The 19,457-nt window shown below is 36.7% G+C and overlaps 1 long non-coding RNA gene across 6 annotated transcripts in view; it reads right to left on the reverse strand.

The window, feature by feature from the left end:
• LOC116232912 (uncharacterized) overlaps positions 1–19,457 on the reverse strand; it is a 266,674-nt gene that overhangs the window by 144,608 nt on the left and 102,609 nt on the right. For 2 of the 6 annotated variants that reach the window (XR_016468022.1, XR_004167826.2), the window contains 2 exons: positions 13,264–13,307; positions 9,798–10,026 (listed from right to left, as the gene is read on the reverse strand). The exons of the other annotated variants lie outside the window; for them this stretch is intronic. This is a non-coding gene — a long non-coding RNA (uncharacterized LOC116232912). Of the gene's footprint in view, positions 1–9,797; positions 10,027–13,263; positions 13,308–19,457 lie in introns of those variants that run through there. 6 annotated transcript variants of the gene reach the window in all.

Consider the following 19,457-nt stretch of genomic DNA (forward strand, 5'->3'; position numbering starts at 1 on the left):
TTGGGCTCAGTCAACAAGTTTTTCTCTCTTTCCCTGTAAGAAATGTTTTAACTAAACTTTCAATTGTGTATCTCTGTAGATTCTCTGTTCTGTCTGTTACTGATATCAAGACCTGAAGAACCACACCTGACCATAGTAACCCAAATGAGACAGTACATTATCACTCATGAATTTCTGACTTATTTGATATTACTCTGTTATAAGTTCTACATACTTCCTAATAAGATAGTTTGCTTTTGACTGCAGCAGCACACTGGAAATACTCTCCTGATAATGCACTCCGGCATTATCTAAGGTCAATTAGAATGTGTATGAATATTCTTTTACCTGCCCTTACTAAGGAGTATGTTTTGTTTATAAGCAACACATTACACTGATGTCTATTGTTCTCATTTTAATTTTTCTCTCTAGCACATTCCTCTACAAATATATTTCTGAAACCAACTGACAACAGAATTTTGTATCATGTAACAAAATTTGACTTCATTTATTTCACGAGTCTTTATTTTAGTCAATGTATCTGGTTATTTTTCTGGCTCATTAATAAGTTACATTAGATTTAACAAAGAAATCTGAGGCACAACTTCACAATTGTTCAAGGACAAAAACCTGGTTGTCAGTTTTTGATCTGAAACAATATTTTTCCTTTCTGCAAATAGCTTAGTTTCTTCTTCAACAATCTATCTTTGATGAATAAATTTTGCAAGTTTGTTTACATTTCTGTAAGACCAAATTTAATGTTTGCGGAATCCTCTAGCTTGATATTTGAATTCTCAAAATGCTAGATAATTGAATGGTGTTTGCATTTGATTCAGGCCTACATCAGCACCTGGCAGTGATTTTGAGAAAAGAGCCTGCAGACTCCGTGTCGATATATCACTATTTCCCTCAACATGTTGGGAGCACTCAGCAGTGCCTATTACCTCCTGACAAACTGTCATGCAATTAAAAGTAAATACAAAAATCACTGAAAGGAAAATGTTAATATTTCAAAATCGAATGTCACAGAAACTATGCTTAACCAGTCTGTGCATGATTTTGTAAACTTTTATTTAGAAATGATTATATTAAAGAGATTGTTTGAGTCTTTTATTTTAGCATTAAACTCAGCATGACCATGTGTGAAATGATCCATCAGATTTCATCAAAGTTAAGAATCCCATATGGCTTGTATTGCCATAGTTTAAAACTTCCTGTGATTCAGAATATGTCTATACTGTTCCTGAAGAAATATTTGAGCTAGATTACAACTTGTTTGGTGCAAGTAGCACGAAACCTATTGGTGAAGCTGTCTGAACACTTTGGCTCTGCCTCACATGGGGAGTTTTGTGTTGACCTAACAGCACCTAACAGCAGGTCCTGGGCTGGTTCATTTGAAACACTCCTAGCTAACTGGACATAACAGTTTTTATTTTGATGGAAACATCAGTTTCCCTTTTGTGACTTCTAAGTCTAAGTAACTGTTAACGTACTGAAATAGGCTGAGTTCAAGTTATTTATTGTATATACACACTACAAATCAGAAAAATGCTACTTCTAAATACTCTATAAATTACTAGTTCTGTAACTAGATTGAGTTCTTTTTCTAAGTTCTGTTTAACAACAGCTCTTCTCAAATGAAACTTGTTCTTAAAACCTCTCATAAGTTTCAGCATTTTCAACTTAGTATCTAGAACTTTAAACCTCCTATCAGAAAACCTTTACATGAACTGCACTGAAACCTGATTCCTTTTAATTTTTAAATTTATCTTCCATATCATAACTTCCAGAATATATATGAGAAATGCTCTCTTTCAGAAGATCATAGAATCGTATCACAGAGGCATAGAATGGCTCAGGTTGGAAGAGACCATAAAGATCATCTAGTTTTGACCCCTCCTGCCAGGGGGTCCCTGGCACCCACTATATCAAGCTGCTCAGAGACCATTCAACCTAGCCTTGAACACCTTCAACAATGGAGATTGTTTGGATATCAGAAGAAAATTGTTTAGAGTAAGGACAGTGAAGCACTGTAACAGGTTGCCCAGAGAAGTGATGTCCCTGGAGACATTTGAGGCCAGGCTGGATCAGGCTGAGCAACCTCATGGAGCTGTAGGCATCCCTGTTCATTTCAGGGGAGTTGGACTAGATGATCTTTGAGAGTCCTTTCCAATTCAAATGATTCTACCATTCTATATCCACCACTTCTCTGGGCAGCCTATTCTAGTGCCTCACCACCTTCTGAGTAAAAAATTTCCTCCTACTATTTAATCTAACTCTCCCCTCTTTTAGTTTAAAACCATTCCCCTTGTTCTATCACTATCAGACCACGTAAAAAGTTGTCTCCCTCCTGTTTAAAAGCTCTCTTTATGTACCAGGCGGCCACAATAAAGTCTCCCTGGAGACTCCAACAGCTCTATGGCTTTCTTGTGTTCGGATCACAAGGTCTGAATGCAATATTCCAGATGGGATCTTATGGAGGCAGAGTAGAGGGGAACAATCATTCCTCTCTCTCTGCTGGCAACCCCTCCTTTGATGCAGCTCAGGATACTGCTTACCTTCTAGGCAGCAAGTGCATACTGTTGGCTCTTTTCAAGCTTTCCATCCACAAGGACCCCCAAAGTCTTTCTCCATAAGAAGTTGCTCAAGTATGCTTTATTTCCCATCTAGTTTTGTCAAAAAGCATAATATCTTACCTTACGCTAAGATTATGCCTCTCAGGCATTTGAAAACACAGTCTTCATAAGGCAACAGAGATTCAGAATAAAGGACATGAAATACTACAGTAAATAATCCAAGCATAACACTTTTACATGTTGTAAGACTTGCATTTAGTAAGTACTATCAGATAAATCTACTTTTGCATCTCTCCCATAAAAAGTCTTAATAATATTTTCCCAACAACACAAAAGTAGTAACAGCATTTCTCACAATTATATTTTTTAAGTAACAGAGAATCAAATGAATAATAATTGAAATGACTGAATATTGCATACGCTAAAATGGTTGGGCTTAATATAACTTCTCTCAGACTGACAACACGTTAGCTCAAGGAACATTTATCCTACAAAATCATGTATTAGAAGAATAGGACATGTTTACTTCCTGAAGCATTGTCCAAAGAGCAAAATGACATAAGCAAAAATTCAAATATTTTCATAGAACCACTGCTTGCAGATTACAGAGTCATCCCTTGTGTTTCAGAAAATGGCAACTGGCATGGGATGTTAAAAAAGAACATTAAAAAGATGCTGACATACCTGTTCTGATCTGAATTGTGCATTTCTTTTAACAAGCTTCAGTGAAACATGATATGTACTAGTTACTCAAAGATGATAAGGCTTGAAATAAATAATGCATGTAAATTCTATGTCTTACAGTAATGGAAAATGCAAAAGTATTTGCACTTTATTTTATAAAACAAAAATGTTAATAAACATTGTTTCAGCACACAAAAAAAAAACCAAACTGTTTTCTCTCTTTTTTCCTATCACTGGTATTTATCTTGTCATTAAAATTTAGAAGAATAAGATCATACAGTAGATGACCATTTTCCAGAGAGAACAATGAATATAACACAAATTAATTAATAATTCATAAGGTTATGATATGATTAAAGGTGAACTAGAATAACAACCATGTTTAAGACTGCCACTTATAAATCAACCGATTTCCAAGAAAATAAAGAAAGGGAACAAAAAACCAAACAGCAATTATACAAAATATTTTTTCACCATTTGGAAAATAGACAATTCTGTCTGGTGCCAAAGAAAACACAAACATAAGATGACAAGACCACCATTAAGTTCAGATTATGTGGTATTTAAAATGTCATTTATTTACAGTAATCTCTCTTATGTTACTACGTAGAAAACCTGGGTCCTATTATACACAGATCAGTTGAGAAGTAGAAGAAAATCACCTAACATCTCTCGTGCCTCCATTTCTCGTTTCTTCTCTGAAAATGAGGGTGATACCTAAGTGCTGCCTGTACAAAGGTACTAGGAGGGTTAGATAAGTACCATCTCTAAAGCCCTCTGAGAACCTGAGATGAAAAGCTCTGTAAAACTCAAGAAAAGCTCTTCATAAGTGCAATATTATTCCTGCAGTTCTTATTATGTTTATTTGTTTACTCCCTTCTAGAGAACATAATAATTCTGAAGACATTTACATTTGAACTTTGTAAGAATTCTGTTATCTGTCTTTAGAATTGCTCTTGAGAGTTCTGTAGAGCAAAGGCAAATGATCACAAAAGCACACTCAAATCTTCCCAAGGATCCCATCCTGCAAGGCATTCAGCATCTCTTGAGCATCACGGAGCGCTTTCAGCTGACTGCACTCACCACACTGCAAAACTGGGCCTTGAATTTCAGGTGTCAGCATCACTACAAAAAAGAATCCTAGTACAGAAATAAACAATATTCTACTTTTTATTTATTTATTTATTTATTTTATTTGCATGTTAGACTTTCATGGACCAGGATAGAAGATACAGCTTCTGTGTCCACTGCCTCAGTGCTCAGCAGAATACTGATGTGCTCAGCAAAGAGTCGGTCTTTTTACTGTCATTGATGCTGCATACTGACACAGAGAAAAAAGTGCCCTGGTCTCACTGGAGATTTTTTTTCATTGCTGGACACTGTGGACAGATTGAACATTCAAGTGGCTTATCATAATGCTCTTTTTTCCTTCCTGAAAAAAACTTTAAGGAATTCAAAGTTGGTTTTTTTTTTTTCCTTCACCTTTTAATGTTATTCCTACTCTGAAGAATGAGAGCATGGAAAGTGGGACGTGGATAAGAAGAAAGGATGGATACATAGGAAAGGAAGCTGGCATCACCTCATCATCTTTACAAAACATTGAAGACAGTCCAAACTTTTTTCACAGAACATGCTATTTTAGAACTTGGTCTCAAAGCTTTTGACCAGGTATTTCCTGGTCAACAATCTAACAATGGGAGTAAAAGGCTTCATTGCTTGAAGAGAAATTTGCTCATTTCTAAGATTTGACAACCCAAACGCAATTGTGAGGCTTAAAAACAGGGAGAATTAGGCTGTTTAAAAAGAAAAAACAAGTTTTTTTTTGTTTGTTTTTTGTTTTTTGTTTTTTGTTTTTTGTTTTTTTTTTTAACAGACTTCTAATTATACAAAGCACACACACACACAAAAAAACCAAATAACTAGACTTTCTTCTCAACTTTCCTTCATAGATATTTTTTGGAAGAATGCTATAGACCTTAGAAATGTTATAGCTCCAGTGGACAACCATCCTCCTTGAGGAGAGCCCTGAACACAATGTGAGTGCCTGCTGCCAAGAGGAGAAGGAAAAGGAAAGATGACAAAACTTATCTCTGTATGAGCAGCATGCTTGAATTATTATTATTATTATTATTATTATTATTATTATTTTAAGTCAAACTGGAAATAGGTGCTTCTGTGCCTTAGAGCACTCAAAGAAAGTTAATTTTTGTTGTTGTTTTTTGTTTGTTTCCAGTTTTAGGCATTGAGGGTGTTCATTAATGAAGCAAATCCTACTTTAGGATATACTTGGCTCAACAATGCCCTATTTTGAGCCCTACGTTTTAACACACTCTGTTCAAGGAAGTTTGGGGAGATGGAGAAAATGAAGCTTGCAAAAGACAATGAAATAAAAAACAGTCATATTTCAAGACTACTACCATTAGAAAACTGCTATTAAAAGTTGTACTTTAAAAAATAACCCATGTTTGTATGACATTTAATGCTTAAATTCACCAACTTTCTACTGTTCTCCTTAGCTTCTTTCAGACTTTTATTTAGGACTTATCTACTATATTGCTGCAAGTTACTTCACCCATTTTCACTGATCATTTGCTCACAGTATATTTTTATCTCACTAGTGAGAATGGTTAATAAGAGAAAGAAAACAAAAGAAAATATATATTAAAAATGTTGTAGATTGTATTGCTTTAGTGTATTGATTTTGATATTGATATGACATGTGGAAAGTGAAAGCATTCTTGATAGCCAAAAACCACTATTCAGTCCATAAATCAGGAAAATACAAAGTTAGGTGAACTGAGATCTCCTGTGTATCAATATTAAACCACTGCAACAAAAGCTAGCAATGTTAAATATCTCTTTATGATTAGAAGTATCCATATTTATGGAGTTTACATGTGGTTAAAACATCTTATTTAAGAAAAATGTATAGCTGACAAAAACAGAGTAATTACAGTCACAGCTACAATCTGGCTGTATAAATCATTGTAATTCAAACTATGGTAGTAATAAAAATAAATGATATGGGTTTTGGTTCATTACCATTCATCTAATAAAATACAATGAATTAAAAAGTTTCCTAAGTGAAATACTCATAAAAATAACAATTTACCTACAGCTTCTTCAAAATTTATGTGAATGCAATACAAAAATAATTGTATTTTTAACAATAGTAACCTTTTGGCAAGGAATTATTTTAATTGTATTCCAGTCCTTGTAATAATTTTGTCCAAGATATGTTTTTCCCTCATAATCTGTCTTCTCTATAATTCTAATTTCATAGATACAGTAAATGAGACAAGAGTTTACTGACTTAAAAATTTAATAAACAAGGTTCACCCTAAGTTGTAGGATTCGATACAGTGATTCTTTTATGGTCAGAAAACAGTCAGAACATTGAAACATTCAAACATAATATCCAAGAACAAGTTTCCTTCCTGTGCATTCCAGTCAATACAGGCTTTGAACAGTAGGTTGCCTGTCCAAAAACGTTACTTCAGGTCTTCAGGTCCCATCTGAGTTTGTATGAACCTATAAGGAACAAATCCCTGGACAAAGTCAAGCAGAACTTTGCACCAACTTTGGCAAAGTGGAGACATTTTGGTAAACTTCAAGCCCTCCATACTTGATGCCTAGAAAGTAACATTGGAGTTAAACCCTAGAGATTTTCCTACTTGATATAGACACAGGAGATGGTAACAGAATGATGAAATATTTTTTGTAACACTAGAAAGCAGAATGCAAATTGCCTTTCTGAAGTTTCTTTATAAATCATGTAGCTATTACAAGCAACAGCTTTTGTTTTATCTACATGTCAAGACCCCACTTCAGCATTCCAGAAGCACATAATCACACTGCAAACGTAGCTAGAATTTTGCTACAGTAAAATCTGTAGAATCAGTCTCCAAAATGTGAGCATTCACTTCCAGAATTGAATTGCAAAGCCAGAAATCACAGATGATAATCCAAGCCATAGGTGTGACAGAATATTATGAATTACTTTGACACTCAGTAAATATTACTAATATTAATATCTAAAAACTCCAATCAGTTGAAAATGTTGGGGTTAAAGAAAGAAAGATAGTCTAATGAAATAACGTTCTGGAGAGATGTCAAAATCCTCACATGTCTGCAGAAGACAAAACCACTAAAGCAGCAGAGCATGTAGCATTAGTTGGAGAGACTTATATTTTTGTAGAGCAAATGAATCACTCGTTTCCTGCAAGGAAAGATTCAGAGACCCTCCGGATTAAGGTAAAGCAGAGGATCAGCTTGAGCTCTGTAACTGTGGATTTCTACATGTCTGGAACAAGTTATTTCCCAGTTTCTCGCTGACACCTACTCAAGGATGAGGGAAAGATCAACAAAAAGCAGAAAAGGAATAAAAGCAAGTGTTTAGGAGACCAGGAAGAAAGCTATGTCGATGTAACAGGCCAACCCATGCAGCCTTTAGCAAAATCTCTATCACTGTTAGGTGATCTATCCTGTGCACATTGCACTGTGAGGCAAACTTCTGAGAGTTATTAGCATTAGAAGAAGTTTAATTATATATTTTATGGTAAATGGAATCATATTTTTATTTCTAAAAGGTCACAGAAGACATAAAATGTTTCTCTGAATACTCTGTATGAGAAGAATCCAAGTATTCTACAATTTACTGTAAGATTCAAAGCTAAAATGACAGATCACAGAATCATAGGGATTGGAAGGGACCTCCGGAGATCATCGAGTCGAACTCCCTGCCAAAGCAGGTTCCCTACACCAGGTCACACAAGTAGGCATCCAGGCAGGTCCTGAATATCTCCAGAGAAGGAGACTCCACAACCTCTCTCGGCAGCCTTTTCCAGTGCTCCGTCACCCTCACCGTAAAGAAGTTCTTGCGCACATTTGTGCAGAACTTCCTATGCTGCAGTTTCTGCCGTTTCCTCTTGTCCTGTCTCCACACACTGCTGAAAAGAGTCTGGCCTCGCCACTCTGCCCCCCACACCTTAGATATTTATAGACCCAGATCAGGGCCTCTATGGAGGTAAACTTATTTTACTAACTATGATATCAGAATGCAAAATAAAACAATACAATACAATCTAATTGAAATTGAGACTAATAAATCAAATAAGATATGAGAGAGAGTTCCCGAGACCGAGTCAAACCTGAAAAAGCTTGGAACGGCTAGGAAAGCACCTCCAGCACCCACTGCCAGGCAGTAAGAGCCCGCCCCACCCGGAAGGGTCAGATCCCATGACTTCCGTAATGTATAGGGATAGGTACGTAGAATTAGAGCATTAACACTTGAATTCCAGTACATGATGTTTTGATGTGGAATATTGAAAATCAAATAAAAAAAAAACCAAAACCATGACACTCTCAGTCTTCTTTTTTCAACAGACCCAGTTCACTTAGCCTTTCTTCATAGGGGAGATGCTCCAGGCCCTTCACCATCTTTGTGGCCCTCTGCTGGACTCTTTCCAAGAGATCCCTGTCTTTTTTGTACTGGGGAGCCCAGAACTGGACACAGTACTCCAGATGAGGCCTTACCATGGCAGAGTAGAGGGGAGCTACACCTCCCTCGACCTGCTGGCCACAATCTTTTCAATGCACCCCAGAATGCCATCGGCCTTTTTGGCCACAAGGGCACACTCCTGGCTCATGGCCAATCTGTCGTCCACCAGGACACCCAGGTCCCTCTCTGCAGAACTCCCCTCCAGCAGCTCATCCCCCAGCCTGTATCGGTGCATGCAATTATTCCTCCCCAGATGCAAGACTCTACACTTGCCTTTGTTAAACCTCATCTGGTTTCTTACTGCCCAGCTCTCCAGCCTGTCCAGATCTTGCTGAATGGCAGCACAGCCTTCAGGTATGTCAGCCAATCCTCCCAACTTCATATCATCAGCAAACCTGCTGAGGATGGCCACTATCCCCTCATCAAGGTCATTGATGAAGATGTTGAACAAGACTGGACACAGCACCAACCCCTAAGGAACACTGCTAGTTACAGGTCTCCAACCAGACTCTGCACCACCAATGACAACCCTCTGTGCTCTGCCAGTCAGCCAGTTCTCAACCCACCCCACTGTCCACTCATCTATCCCACACTTCCTCAGCTTTGTTATAAGGATGTCGTGGGAGACAGTATCAAATGCCTTGCTGAAATCAAGGTAGACTACATCCACTGCTCTCCCCCCATCTACCCAGCCAGTGACAACATTGTGGAAGGCTACCAGGTTGGTCAAGCATGACCTGCCCCTGGTGAACCCATGCTGACTACTCCTGATAACCTCCTTTTCTTCCAGTTGTCTGGAGATGGCATCCAGCACAAGCTGTTCTATCACCTTCCCAGCGACAGAGGTGAGGCTGACTGGCCTGTGATTACCTGGATCTGCCTTCTTGCCCTTTTTGAAGACCGGAGTTGCATTGGCTGATCTCTGATTGGCTTGACTGATCCTGATTTCAGATGGCCAACGCAATAACTGCTGTACATCACATATGTATGTATGAAAAATATGGGAATGACAGTCACCAAAGAACAGAAAAAAAGAGCAGACAAAACCCTGAGAAGAATCACTTTTTACTAATGGTGGAGCAGTTGCAGTTCACAGAGTATCTAAATACATTGTCCTCAGTGAGTATGGAGAAGAGCAGGGACTTTCCAGGCATGAATAACTGGCACTCAGTAGCATATAGTCCATCTCCATTTTTCCTTAAGTAGGAATAGTACAATATTAAAATTTATTGAGGGAGTGCTCTGCTGAACCTCCAAGGCACATTATCTCAATGACTCATAGGGTTCCTATGCAAACACAAACAGGAATGTGGCATCAGAACACACTTTTAAGAACCCAAATTCACTCACATTCAGAAACTCTTATGTATCTTAGCAATAAACTACAAAATCTACAAAACCACAGCATGTTCTGGTTATATGAACACTTTGCTGTTTAACAGAGATAATAGAAGTGTTGGAAGCAACAGGATCAAGGGAATTAGAGGAAATGCTCATTAAAACAAATTTAAAAGGTCTAATGATTAAAATATTGATTAATTAGCCAAACATTGATTAACAGTCACACTTTATCAACTACAAAGGTTCTAATTACTGCACCATTATTCCATAGATTGACCTGTTCTCTCTTGTCACTTACAATGAAGAACAATTTTTATTAAGTGGGTTTTGGATTTTTGACCTGTAAAATTTTAATAGGGAGTGCAAAGAGGGTGTCGTGTGTGGTTTGGCATTTTAGTCACTGAGGGACTCATAGTTACTGTCTCTACTTAACCAAAGGCACAGGAGAGCAAGAGGGATGTAAATAAAAGAATTAAAGTCCCCCACCATGAGAAAGATACATTTGAAACTGCTGTGAGTCTACTTCAGTGAAATAAGAAAATGTATATTGCTAAAATGTACTGATGGGTAATGACAAAATGTTTAACTGATGCACCAGGATGTTGACCAGCCAAGCTGTATTTGCTAAAGTACACAATAATTTAATGAGAAGGAATAAAATGAGAATCTCTTCTTAATTTTTTATACCTACTCCAAAGCAACCAACCCAGCCTACCCTAGAGATGTAGCCATTTCACCTTAAAAATAAATAAATAAATAGATGAAATGAAAAAAGGAGCAGCCGCAGTCAAGAACACATAGTAGTTCATTTACAAAAATATTTTCCACTCCAGCAACCTAGGTCTCAAAAAACTGCTTCACAGTTGAAACTTATTCTCCAGAAAATTTATGGATGTCTCACATAAGAGTATCTTGCTGATTTCAATAACTGTCCATTTAAATCTGTTGATGTAGCGTTTAAACCTTGCTTCACAAAAGAAAGAGGCTAATACACACACGGGGTTACACTCTCAATATAACTGTCTGAAAGTGATGGTCTGGATTTACTCCTGATGAGATCAGCTCTAAGGCCAGAAAGCAGATTTATAGTGTGAACATAAATGAGCATGGAGGAGGGGGACCTTTTTGATCATACATATGCTTGTCAGGCAAAACGTGCTCAAGACCTCATTGCCAAATAAGCAACAGCAAGTGAGTCCCTTGCAGCCAGTGAGGAAAATGGCATCAGGAGGGTGACTCTGAACAGATGCAGCTGGCTGATGGGTTTCATAGCCAAAACTTGGTAGAGGGCCAGGAAAAAACTGCCCCTCCTGTTCTAGAATGGAGGTTGGTCTGCATTTCCTTCTGGCTGAAGTTATAGGTTTCATTCACAGAGATGCAATGCTTTAGGGAAAGCTATATCATTCTTCAGCCATTTAAAGGAAAAGGATAAGCGAGTGTCATGGCAAGGTCTGAAATATCCAACTACACCATCTTCTGCATATTAAGTAAAATAACTACTTCACACAGATGCTGGTACTCAACAGCAACTGAAGGAATTAACACTGTAGTAAACAGGTAGGTGTCCTTGGCCTTTCCACTCCATCCTTCTGTTACACTGTCTATTTTAACCAAAACAATTCCTTTACTTCTATCCTCCACATCAGCAAAAAAAAACCTATTTCATTTCCATTATATACCATATGGCCTCCTGATCTGCTTTCTTGATTTTTTACACCAGAAAAGCTGTTACATTTATAATGCATTTATAACTTAAATCCACAAAGACCATTTAGAGCATAATCAGACAGTCTGCCTGTGTGTTATCCTGCTAAGCCAAGGTTTATGAGTTTTCTCAGGTTATTCAACAAGAGGAAAAAAAAAACCACTTTAGAATCCTTCTCCTTCCCTCCCTACATATATGCACACCCAAGCTTGCATCAATATAGTAAAAAATTTCCATGCAGAACCTGAAAAAGGGTGTTTTAGGGTAGAATTCAGAAACCATGTATTTCTCCTCTATTGAATCTAAGTTACAGAGTTCTTCTGTCTTCCCAGAGGTACAGCAGTTTAATGCCTACCACAAAGCAAATTGAGTCATGGACTCACTTTCTGTGACGCATGAGGGATCAGGATCATATGTGGTAAGTAATAATTCCATGTAGGAGAATGGTGCAGAGGCATCACAAGAAAGCTCAGCACTGAAGTGGCCCAGCCCTGGCCAGCTTCTGCTGGGGAATCTGGCTGGATGATCACAGCCTAATGGGTGCTCTTGGCTCCTTCTTATCAGACTTGCAACTGTGGCCACTTGGGAGGCAAACAAGCCATGCTGGGAGGTTCATAGCACCACACAACCTCTCCTGACTTCTCTTTTTCCCTTTAGGAAAGCACAGACTTTCCAAGGTTAACTTTATTCATGTGTCTTGTAAAGCATGGCTTTGTGTGTATGTGTTTGTGTGTGTGATTGCTTTTATTCCTTGAGAAGGCAGCAGAACAATTTGCCCTGGCAGTGATGCGACTCTTCCTCTCACTAAGAACAGAATAATGTGATCCTAACTGGAAAGAGACACAATAAAACAAAGGTTTAACAAAGCATCTTTTTGCCATCACATCAGGATTTGCAGTCCATAAGGCTGATTTTATTGTAACAACAAAGTGCAACCATTGCTTCAGTGTCACAGCAAATATCTAGAATTATGTACGTGGAATATTAAAAACTTAAATCCCACAGTTAATGAAATATTACCTACTATCTATAGGTAATACTGATATACAAGCCTTTATGAGATTTTTGCAAGCCATAATAGTATACATAAGTATACCAAATTTGACATATTACTAATACATCAATAAAGAAAAAAAAAATGTAGTAAGCAATGAGCAAGAAAACCTATCTGGCTAAGGATGCTTACAAAATAAAAATATTAGCTGTTGTTTCTCAGGCGAATTGAGCATTGTTAATAAATAAATAAATGAAACCTTAATAAAGGTACCATCGTTGACAACCAGAAAACCTTTATAATATATAGTTTTATTTAATCGTGCTTGACATCTTCATATTATTTGGCTGCTAACTGCTAAAATTTACTTCTTTAAGTCCCTTTACCACATTCCTGACTCTGTAATCCTCATCTCACATCTTTTTAGATCACCTGTCCTCCTATTCTGTTTAGCAAGTGCCTTTCTAATTAAATAAGCTCTTACCTTTTCCTCTGCTCCAGAAGTGTAGTAACAGGGAGGTGCTGATGCTAGTAAACAATATAAAACAGTGATTACTTTCAGGTAGAATCTATTTTATGTTCAACAAGTATTTAGCCCAGGATCACATTCTTGTATGATCCTTAGATGGTACTAACTAAACATAGCACTAATGATAGCAGTGCTTCTAGGAATATGTGTTAACTTTTTCTACTAAGATGGATCTCCCAGTTTTGTACATCGTGCATGATTAGGAAGGTTTAGTTCTGGAAGGAAATAGTTCAACCCTTCTTTTTAAAACTAGACATGTGCAAAAGCAGCCTTTACACAAGTCTCTTCAAGCAGACCCTGGTAAAATGTAATCACAGAGAATGAAGTTGATCATTGTGTGCAGTGAGAACATAAAGCTTATGTACCACTTAAGTCTTTAAAATAGGGTTTAAGTAAGAGCTAAGCATGCTTTTTTTCAGGCACTCTTCATGGGGTAAAATTTACCAGCAGAAGGCCTGAATAAGTTGAGCAGGGGACAGTGAGGGCCACACAAAAGGAAGGGGTAGGGAATCATGCTTCAACATGGTAACGGTTGGTAAAGGTCAGCTTCCTACTGATAATAAAGTGCACTCGCTGTATTTATCTGCAGATCCCTCTGAAAATGGCTGGTGATCTATGGAGAGCTTTATAGAAGGGCTTGAGCAGCCGCCTCCATGCAGAATCACTGTTATTCCATAACAGTTTCTGTATTCGGTGCTCATTTATTTACTCCAAACAATATATATAGTACAGGAGGAACACTAGGAGCCCTTAAAATGATATCCAGTTAAAAAAGAAAAAAGATCCAAAACAATTTCTTAGCAAAACATAAGCTGTTATTTTTAAGTTGCATGGGTAGTAGTGCCTAAAATATTATTTCTTTCATTCTTGGTGTGGAATTTTCCCTTGAGACAAAAGCATACCTGCACTTGGAATCATCCGCACGAAAATATCTGCAGGAACCAACAGAAAACAACTAACAATACGAGTGAAGAACGCAAACAACTGATTAAGCAATATTCTGGTCTGGATACCAATAGTTAGGCTATTTGACACCAAAAGCAAAATGACCTGCCTCCTTTGACTTATACCATGGATCTTAGGTTTTTTCGCTCACAGTTGACTTAAGCCATCTTTGACTTTGAACCCTCTAGCTTTTATCAGTTTGCATCACAACCAAAGTGTTATTCAGGTTTATTTTTTTAGCGTGTGTGTGTGTGTGTACCCACACACCCACACAGAGAGAAAAATAAGGAAATTTTTATCATTACAGTATTTTGGCAGCATAATGGGAATAGACAGCAACTACTTTGTGTTACAAATTTGAATGTGAAATTTCAGAAAACCTCCTTGCATTAAAAATGAATTAACTGTGTGATTATTAATTGTGCATATTCCAATCCCTTTGTGCTGTACTGCATGTTTCTTGAATCTCATTTGAATCCTTTGGCTAAGTAATGTGTCAAGGGGGGTACTAGCCTGAATGCCTGAGTTATTTAAAAAGCAGGACAGCACTTCCAGATTAGAATACCAATGAGCGGGGTTAAAAAGGCTCTACTGTAGTTGGAGGGCAGCTCTCAGTCTGAGTAGTACCTGAAAAGGACCTCTATGGACTAATTTTCAGAATCACATTGTAATGTGGGCTCATGTCAATCATCAGAACAGACAGCTTCATCCCATGATATAAACTAGTTATACATTCAAGAGCTGCCAGAGGATCTTCATTAAAAAGGGACTTAGCATTAAAAGAAGAAGGTTGTTTTATTATAATACTTCAAACACAGTTTTTTGTTTTATATGTTCTCAGAAATCTTTTTTGTTCTTCTTCACAATATCAAAAAAGCACCACAGAAGCAGCAAAAACATTAAATATTCCAATTTTTAATGGGAATCAAGGTAGCTTTCTGGTTTAAGGCATTAAAAATCATATACATTTTTCTAAATATATTCATGCCTTTGAATAACAAAAAGAAGTCTCTAGATGTAATAGGAGGATGTTTTTAATCTTTTGTGAGAAGGGATTTGCAGAGCTGACTACTCAAGGTACAATATCTACTGGCAAAGTATATCACTGAGAGCTTTATACATATAAATTTGTATAAAACCTTTGGGCTATCCACAAGCTTCCTGATACCAGTTAGATATTACAATCCATGTCATTAAAATTTAATATGATTGTGTTAAGAAGAAAACATTAACAATATCCATGTAAGTAAATCATTGACACAGTAATCTAGTATTTCAAAAAACCTTAACAGAAGTTTATTAAAAAATAAATAGATAAATTTATCTATTTACCTATATGGTTATCATTTCAAAGAACCTGATTTAAATATAATTTCACAAGTCATGCAACTTCCTCAAAGTAGCTGGAATATTTTGATCTAAAACTGGTCTTGTGTATCCACTTCATGCCAGGATAAAGACATTATAGGAATCTAACTGAAATGAGATGTTTCTTTATAAGCAGAATTAAATGTAGAGTTTAATATATTTTGTGCTTGTCTTTTTAAGCTATAGTAGTTATATTTTGCATTATTTTCTGTCCTGAGAACAGATCGTTTTTTTCACTTTGCTATTTTTCAAGCAGCTTGGCCATCATAAAAAGTCAGGCACATTCTTGGCAATAGTAATACTGACCATTTCATTGTACAGTGCTTTCCATTTTCTATTATTGTCTTCACAATTATTAACTAATTAATTATTAACAAGTTAATGAGTTTTTCTATTGACCTTATTGCCATAACATCTAACACCTCTCAAACAATTAAAAATCTCACTTCTGAATGTTTCTGTGACGCAGGCAATATTGTCATCCCTGTTTTATCAATGGGAGACTGAGGCACAAAGGTTCTCATTCCCGTATTCAGTTACAGTTTTATAACTGTAGTAGCATTAAAAGTAATGGGATTGCTTTTAAAATAAAGTTATTCTAGTCATCATCCAAAAGAAGATTAAAAAAAGAAGAAAATGAAACGAAGAGATTTAAGTAAATTTAACAAGGTTGCAGAGGAACCAAAAGCTTAATTAAAACCAAGATGTTCTTGTCTTCTATTTCTCTGGACAGACTGCTAGACTTTCTATATTTATTTTTAATGTAAATCAGTTATGATGGGTTATAACAGTAAGAGTACATGATATGATAATACTACGTATTGCAATTTTTAGTGTCTGTCTTCAGACATTTCTCTGGAAGCAGTATCATTAAAAATGAGTTTCAAGAGCTTAGAAAACCCTCCTGGTGAGTGAGCTCTAGCAAACTCACATGAACCCAGGGATATCTTAATTAAAGTCTTTCTGATGTTTAAAGATAAAACAGACATAACAATCCTTGCTCTTTGGGGTTCTTAAAAGAACTCTTTTGAGGCAAGCCTTTCCTTCTTTCTGCCATGCTCAAGCCTTGAATTACATATAAACACGCACAAAATATCCACCTCAAAAAACACTTTACAGAAGGAGAGCATGACAATTACTTTGAAGTGCGAGCCCCTTTGCTAGCCCCCATCCTTGGAGCAGTTAGCAGTCCTATCTTTGATTTTGCCATTATCACAGTCTAACAGGTAAATGGTGTTCCAGTCTTAAGCCCAAAGAACACATCTTGAGGATTTGTTCAACATAGTTCAGATCCCTGGCACAGAAATCCCTTAAATTAAGGGAAGAACGAAAGCTTGATCTTCTGTAAAAATAAATTATAAAAAAATATTCAGTGGCTACAAATAGAACTCTGAAAGATCCACGCATAAAAATTCTCATTGAGACTGCAGTTGCTGCCAACCATGAGCTGGTCATTCATAGTCTTCTCTCATGTGCAAACTCCACACATTATGAGATCAACTCCTGTATTAATAACCTTCTGTACTGAGCATGGTATACAAGTGCCTTCTGAAATGGCACACCCACTGACAATACCAACCCTGTTTCTATCATTGAGAACTGCAGAGGGTATTCCAAGGTGCCTCATGTCTGACGGCATGCAGGCTTATAAAGAAAAGTCCTCTGTAGGATTAATGCAACTTGCTGCCTTCAGTGTTTATAAAGCTGCCGTGCATTCTGCAGTTTTATGTTGCTTGCAGGAAATTCCAGATTCTATTCTAGAAGATACTGCTTATTTATTACAAGAAGAATTTTTATTTTTGTTGAACAATATTGATGTCTGTGCACAGTTTCCCATAAATTATGCACCTGATTACCCCTGGCACCTCATTTGAAAGATTATGAAAGTATCATTAACAGTGAATCCACAATCCTGTAGTGCCAAACCAAACAATAGAAAGAAAAGATAACATCAGTCTGTCTTAAATCTGCAGGGTACAGTAATTGATGAAAACATTTCTGAGTTCCATGCAACATATTTCACACACTGTCTTTTTCCTTTATATGTATGCTTATGGTCACCTTGTACATCTTTTCCCCTATTTTCTAAACGCAGATTACACCAAGTTGGAAGCTTTGGCACACTTAAAAAATATGTAAACAGTTTTGCAGGTGACTTCCAAACAGGAAACAATACATGAAGTTCAATCTGTACCCTCAGTTCCATTACTTAAGGCAAGAGGTGAGATACAGGTATGAAAGGTAAGCACTTTGGACACAGCGAACTATTCTGGAGACAAAGGAATTAACACCTTTTATGTCATCAGATTATCAGAAAAAGTCTTCTAATTTTAGTTGCAAAAGTCTCACTTTTTCAAAGCTATATTTAGCAGCTCACATTGGCACCTACAGTCAAAACATGTGGAAAAAATAGATTCCCTAAAAAAAAAAGTTATGCAATCCATCAAGTCTCAGATTCCATAAAGAGTGAGTACTTAGTGGGACTTGAATAAAAGATTATTAGAGCTCTTTGAGGAATGTCAGCGTTCCCCTTCCCAGAACAGAATACTGGAAAAGGCCTCAAATTGCAAAATCCTCGACTGCTTCTCTGTGCAACACTAATTTAGCTAAGATTTGGCTGAGGGGATAGGTTTCACAGTCTCTACTAGAAAGCTGCAAACTGCGGGTTCCTTGGAACATGTGGATGTGCCACGAATACTTTGCTACAGAGACTGAGAGATTCTTTGAGGGAAATAAAGGCAAAAAGTGATTCCAAAACAACAACAACCAAATCAATTAGAATAAACAATCTAAGGTAAAAAATCAGCTACTCCCAGGCTTGTTAGGTACCGGGAAGACTGAGCTAGCACTTTGTTCTTCCTGAAAGTTATTGACTGGACAAGAAAGACACTGTAACATCCACGACACAGTAGCAGGCATTAATTTATTTTGCAAGAGCACCTATTGCGGCATCAGAAAACTCAACAACTTTTTAAAGCTAATTGCAAAGAAAAACAGCTTTTGTTAGATACTCTCAAAGTATCAACCCATTCCAGAAATGAAGTTTACATATCTCAGACACCTAAAAATTCTGAATGTCTTTCAACTGCAGCTAAAAAAGTACATCTAAAGTTTTATAATTACTACTTAATCTGTATTTTGTAATTCAAAATATAGAACATTCCCTGCTTCATATATGATATTTAGAGATCTGCATTGAAATTATCTTCATACAGCGTGATATTAGCTTGAAGATATCAACATGGCTGAAACAATTGTATCCAGTTTTTTAAAAACTGTAAAATAAAATATTGTTTCAAAATTGATCTTCAATTTTTAAGTCTAAATTAATTTTTCATTAAGGAGACACAACTCCAAATTCCTCAACTTTACTGCACACCCACAAATGGTGTACCTTTTCTAAAAAATAGATGTACCTTTTCTAAAAAATTATATACACTTCAATAGCTTTAAATATCTTTGGCTTCTTTTTCATTAAACAAAGGTGTATACTTTGTTTACAAATGGCTTCGAGGGCCTTTGAAAAAAATACTAGGAGATTAATCACCCAAATGAAGCCATTTTATGGAAAATCTAATTTAACATTCTCGATAGTGTGCTTTACTACTGATGCATTTCCACCAAATCCTCTTCTGTGTCCTTTTTTGGAAAATCTTGAGAAAAACTGTGACAGCAGAAGAGACACACACCCAAAAAAAAAGAAGAAAAAAAAAAAAGAAAAATCAGTGTTGCATATCTTAGACCATTTTTTTTCAAAGGCCTATAGCCATCACTACACCAGAGAACCTCACACAGGTTTTCATTTTTTTAGAGAATGCTTTAACATCAGGATTTGA

The sequence above is a fragment of the Phasianus colchicus genome, chromosome 7 (assembly GCF_987193195.1).
Source record: "Phasianus colchicus chromosome 7, bPhaCol1.hap1.1, whole genome shotgun sequence".
In the NCBI taxonomy this organism is placed as follows: Eukaryota; Metazoa; Chordata; class Aves; order Galliformes; family Phasianidae; genus Phasianus; species Phasianus colchicus.